This window comes from Schistocerca americana, chromosome 1 (genome assembly GCF_021461395.2).
Source record: "Schistocerca americana isolate TAMUIC-IGC-003095 chromosome 1, iqSchAmer2.1, whole genome shotgun sequence".
Taxonomy (NCBI): Eukaryota; Metazoa; Arthropoda; class Insecta; order Orthoptera; family Acrididae; genus Schistocerca; species Schistocerca americana.
Genome location: NC_060119.1, coordinates 474,362,730 through 474,368,729, shown reverse-complemented (window position 1 = coordinate 474,368,729; position 6,000 = coordinate 474,362,730). Strand labels below are relative to the sequence as shown.

General features: G+C 37.0%; 1 protein-coding gene across 1 annotated transcript in view; it reads left to right on the top strand.

Moving 5' to 3' along the window:
- The first annotated feature begins 234 nt into the window (after positions 1-234).
- Positions 235-6,000, top strand: part of LOC124603812 — a 97,264-nt gene continuing 91,498 nt past the window's right edge. Inside the window, exon 1 of the mRNA XM_047136427.1 lies at positions 235-249. The gene's annotated coding sequence lies outside the window, so the exon portion shown is untranslated. The remainder of the gene's footprint in view (positions 250-6,000) is intronic.

Below are 6,000 nucleotides of genomic sequence, written 5' to 3'. Positions count from 1 at the left end.
GTTCTCTTTACGATGCATTTGCACACTTTATGTCTGGGGTTTTGTTTATATTAGTGTATAAAGCATACTCTTTCATTATTTCCAGCATATTGAATGTCGCATTCCTTCTGTTGACTACACACAATTATCATTTGAGGACAGACGTAATTAAGTATATCTTGTGCGTCCACTGTGACAGACTGTCATAATAATTACGTAAAATCTTTGAAAATCGTCGTATGGCGCGTATATGTTTGTTATGGAAAGGTGGTGAGGATTGTTTACATGGTTTTTGTGTTTAGTGACTCATCTGAATCCTCAAGTAATGAATAGTAATATTTTAAATACCATTGTGGGCAGTTGAAAGGTATCTAAATTTCGACGGCAGTCTCATGTTACAGCTTATCAACTGTTGTGGTGCCGCGTAAATTGATATTCGAAATGTTATTGAACATGTAAGTTGGAGTAGTCTGACGAATGAGTAACTAATGTAAAGGCTTCAGTGAGAAAGAGGAATGTTTTTTACATTGGTAAAGTCATCGGTCCTTACATCACATTTTCTTTCTATGGTAGTCGAAGTACGCTGCTATCATAGTTGTCTTTAACGTCATAATTGTTGCTGAATTAACGTTCAGTTTTAATACTCGTGTTTACATCTACGTCGTGTAAATTCCACATATGATACAAACGCGCGCTTCTCCGGCTTTCCTGTTCGCAACTCCCTGCTGATTAGAACTGAATTATAGGTTGTTGATGTTGAGATTTAGGTGTATAATTACATGTATTTCGATGTTTGGAAGCTAGTGGATCACACAGCCACCATGATCACGAACACTGTCATTTGATGGATAACTTTTTTTTTTGAAGGCCCACAAAGAAAAGGCATGTGAAAGCCTAGTAGAAGCAATTGTTTCACACTAACAGACATTTCGCAACCGTAACTGACATTTGTAGCATTTTAAATACGACAGTATGATAATTTCACTGTCGTTACCCATTACAGCAACACACACAATACAATTAGTAATACGGTAGTACAATATGTTAGCTCCTGTCATTACAACTTTATATTAATGATAAATTCCTTTATATTGTAAGAGGATGGGCAACTGACCAGCCATGTGGTGTTTAAATAGTTCTGCAGAAATATTTTCTACAGATTCAGAAATTGTTACATAATATGTGCACCATGATTTCATAACTGTTAATTGATTTTGACACTCTGTGGCATTATGTATAAATGTGTCCATAGCTTCTTTTGTTGTAACAATGTTCGTTTTCTGCTTATTTAATACTGGTAGTTTCTTCAACTTGTAAATTAGTGCATAGTTTACACCCAAGTTTGCTATCATGAGAATTTTTTGTTTAGAAAACAAAGGTTTATAGAGTGCTTCATATGATGAATCTGTAATTACCCTGAAGACGTAATTCACAGTATTAAAATGTCATGCACACTGGCCAGAATTTCCCCATAAAGTAAATCCCAGGTCAGCTAGATTTCCTTCTATACCGATTGTCATCTTTGTCCCTTAATAACACAATGAAAATGTAGCATCAGAAGTCATATGTGGTAAAAGAAAGAGAATGGAGCAGTGACAATATTTCTTTTGCATCTGTACTGGTTAATGGAACGTAGATTGTGTAGACACGCTGAACTGTAGTGTAACCCAAAGTCTAAGATGAGTTGGTGGGTTGCAGTTGTATTGTGAGTTGATGAAGCTGATGGATGTGAACACAAAATCTTAGTTGTGGTTACATACTGATTTGTAGTGTAGCCAGAGGTCTGGTTACTTTGTATAGTGACAGTTTGATTGGGAGTGGATGAAGAGTGTATTGAACACTTTAGTTAATCCAGTATTACATTATGATTCTCCCACCACTGAGTGTCAGTATGAAGAACTATCTGTGAGATGCCAGTCCATCCATATTATTCAACTCTTTTATATCCAACAGTTCAGACAATGAAATGCCAAAAATGAATAGAACAATTGGGATGTGATTGGAGGCTCTGTGCAAGAACCTCCAATTGCCCCCTCTTGCCTGTGTACATAAAGTTTCCTGTCGGCACTGCCCAAGGTGCATACCCAATCCTGCGATTCAGATAGGCTTCTTCTATGGACGTAAGTAACATGCTGACCCTGCCATTCTCAGACATCTGTTGTGTTCGCTCCTCCACAACTAACCTATTACACTTTGACATGCATCTACACAGATGCATTGAAAATCAAGAATAGGGTTCTTTATCAGTTTATATTCACAAGGAGAATGGGATCTGCACACACAGGACTTGTTTTCAGGAGGATGACAGTTCAAATTCCCATGCAGCCATCCATATTTAGTTTTTTTCTGTCATTTCCCAAAATCATTCCAGGAAGTTTTTTTTTTTTTTTTAAATGGCACAATTAATTTTCTTCCCCCTCCTTTTGCAGTCACAGCTTGTGCTCCATCTCTAATGACTGCTCAGTTGAAGGGTCATTAAACTTTAATCTACCTTTTTTGGACTCTGTAATACATTGAAACTCTTGCAAAAAAGGTTTTCCTGGTTTGTAGTGACTCCGTGAGGTGCTTACAAGGCATAACACAGGGCTATGCTCCAAACTTTTGGATTGCTAACATCCAAGACCTATTAGCTGACCTCCACAGCTCCGGACCTACCATCTGGATGCCAATCCACATGAGTATTCCAGCAGATGAACTCAGTGACAAACAAGGTAAAGAGCAACCACAGGAGACAAACTTGAACGGGGAGCACTGGGCATAGGCATATGATTGCAACTGTGACATCAAATTATGAAAATGTGGGGTATGGATAGGCAGGCTGCTACAATCCCTAAGCGGAGGGCAATTGAGGGGACCACCAATGCATGGCATACTTTACGTAAAGCTTCTTCCAAAGATGTTATCATACTGTGCCAACTACGCATCATTACACCGCTCTTACTAGTTCTTTTTGCAAGAGATATGGATGAAGGTCATATGCTTTCTGAGGCAAAGCAAATTTCATAACAAAATTTAATGCAACTCAATATTTGGTGGATATGGGGTGGGGGTGGGAGAAATGCCTCTCACTGCGTCATCTGTCAAGAGTGGCCTCAAGCTACTTTTTCCATCTGTCATCCTTTCTTAATTTTTGTGGGCCTGTTTTATGTATCTAACTGCTAAGATAATTAGCGTTCTAATCCATGCAGAATCCATTTTCTTTACCTCATTTTAGTTGTGCTAACTATGATGAACCTTATTGTTGTGCCACAGTGACCAGTTCTTAGCAGCATGGCTTTTATCTCACTTTTAACCATTCGACAAAATTAGTGTCGTGCTCATTTTCAACCTTAAAAAAGTTGCAGACTGTGGAGCTGACGGTCCTTCTTCTCTCATTTCAGATCTTTTATGTGAATTTCCAGTGAAATGAGGGACTGATAAAAAATATATTTAGGCCCTTTAAACCCATCATCATCATCCCGTAATACCATATAATGTTATGCGTTGTGAAAAAATCCAAACTAGAATTTCAGATAGGACGTACACAATTCCGAAGTTGGCTTAACGGACAAATTAATCTAGACAGATTACCACTAATATATTTTATGTGGTAACCTGGGATAATTTATCATATAATTATATTCCCAAGAACTTAACACAACTAGAATCATTTGAGGGAAGCTTGTCCTTTGAAGTACAAATCATTGCCTGAGTGTTGTGTTCATTGCATTAGATACTTAGCAAGTGTAGTTTCAACACTGGTTGTAAAGGTACTGAGATCATTACGACCATTATGAAAAGTTGTGTTGTTTGTGTATAGTAGTGTCTTGGATCTAATAAATGAGGCAAGGTCATTAATTATTTCACGACCACGAAAGGGATCAGTACAGACCTCTGTGGACATACCTGCCTTAACTTGTCGTATACTGAACATTTCTCTGCCACAGAACAGTGGGTGTGCTTTATTTATCTAACTGCTGAGATAATTAGCATTGTAATCTATGCAGTCTTCATTTTCTGTACCTCATTTTGGGTTTTATCTCACTTTTAACCATTTGACAATCATCCTTTAAATGATAAATTGGTTGTATGGACACTATAGCTAGGCAGCCCGTAACTATGAAGAATTTAATAGTTAATTGCAAGATTTAGTTATTGAGAGTAGCTTATTCTAGTCTAGTGTCAGAAAAGGCAACTTCAGAATCAAGAAGCATTTGTATTGTAAGCAAAGAATGTGAGAGTTTTACAGTGATTAATACTTCAACCACATTTTGTTTAAATTATTTACCATGCCTAGTGAACAAAGTAATCCATTGCTATACATTAGAAAACACAGCATCATATGTTTGTAGCATTTGCAATGCTTTTCGCTTTTATTTGAGTATTTCAGCTGTAGATATCACTTGTGTGTGTTGATTACAGTATATTATGTGGATCTTGTGGATGGTGGCTTGGATCATGTTTACTAGCTCTACATATTTTGAAATGTGTGATGCTGCCATTTGGCTTTGAACAGTGACATCACCAACACCACAATCTTTTTGTGATGAGAGACTGAACTGTAACTTAACCTCGAGGAGTAAGTTAGGTTGAAAGATGATAGTTTTTTGGTGGCTTGCAAAAACCTACAAATGTGCCACAGCAGAAAACTAGTTTTTTTAATGAATATTATGGTAACAGATTTATCTGTAGTGCAGATTGAGGCCAAGGTTAGGTTGGAAGGTGACAGCTCAATTGGGTTTGTGAGTAATGCATTGCACAGTCGATAATTACATTAACATCCCTAATGAAAACTTTATTATCTGGTCCAATATTTTCATGTTGTAATATGATGGAAGGTGTTAATAAGAATATACACATTGAAAATCAACTGTACCTGTTGAAGTCCGGTCGATTTGTGGATTTTTGCTTTGCTAGTGTATTTATGTTGTTGGAGACATCATTTGGTTGTTGACTGAGGCCTGTGTTGCTGCTATGTTAATGGCACCTTGAGTTTTTGGTATGGTGTCATGTTGTTTACTGATCTCGAAATACCTTATGCTTTGAATTAAATACAATGTCTTGTCCCACAGTTAATAGGCATGGTGTTAAGTTCGTTTTATATTGAGATAACTCTGATAGTAGTTTATATGGGTGAACTGGAGGTACGAGGACTTGTGTGTTTCACGTATTTTTTATTTAAAGGGTACCAACAAAGTACAAAGTGCTGTGAATTCAACATTTTCAGCAGAGATTTATTTGTACATGTAATGGTGTCTGTACTTGTGTGTGTGTGTGTGTTATAGGCATTATTCAGATGTGATTACTTAGTAGATACAAGTCATGATGATTGCTTAGAAGATAAAATTCATGACACACAAGATGCATTTTGTCACATTTATTCATAGTCACACTTTTGTCAGATATATGGAATTTAAGTAAAAGTTATGTTATTCAGAGCTCTCCTTCCTTGTGTTTTTATACTTTATGTATAAAATGAGCACAAAATATATACCAAAATACTTGTCAGAGATTTCCTTATGATATTAATACAACACTTTTGATTTTGCCATATAAAGCTTAATTACCTATGGAGAAAATTCTGGTCAATATGGTGTAAATGTTGTCAGCATTGAATTTTTTCCATTGGAATTGGTGAACTATTTCCAAAAATGAGTGTGTACATATATGACGAAAATGGGTAGATAAAAAAAAAAAAAAAATCTGCTAACCAAGCAGCAGCAGTAGAAAACACACACACACACACACACACACACACACACACACACACACACACAAAGGTTTAACTTTTAGAAGCTTTCAGAGCCAGTGGCTCCTTGTAGCAGAAGAGTTGAAAGGGAAGGAAGAGGGTGAAGGAAAAGGACTTGAGAGGTTTAGGGAAAGGGTTAGAGCTCAGAAAAGTCATCCAGAACCCTGGGTCAGGGGAGACTTACTGGATGGGATGAGAAGAAAAGACTGATTGTTGGTATCATCTGCCAAGCCATCTTCGGACATCAACAACATGCCAGACGTTTCTTCAAAACGCTATCTCACTTTCTCCTA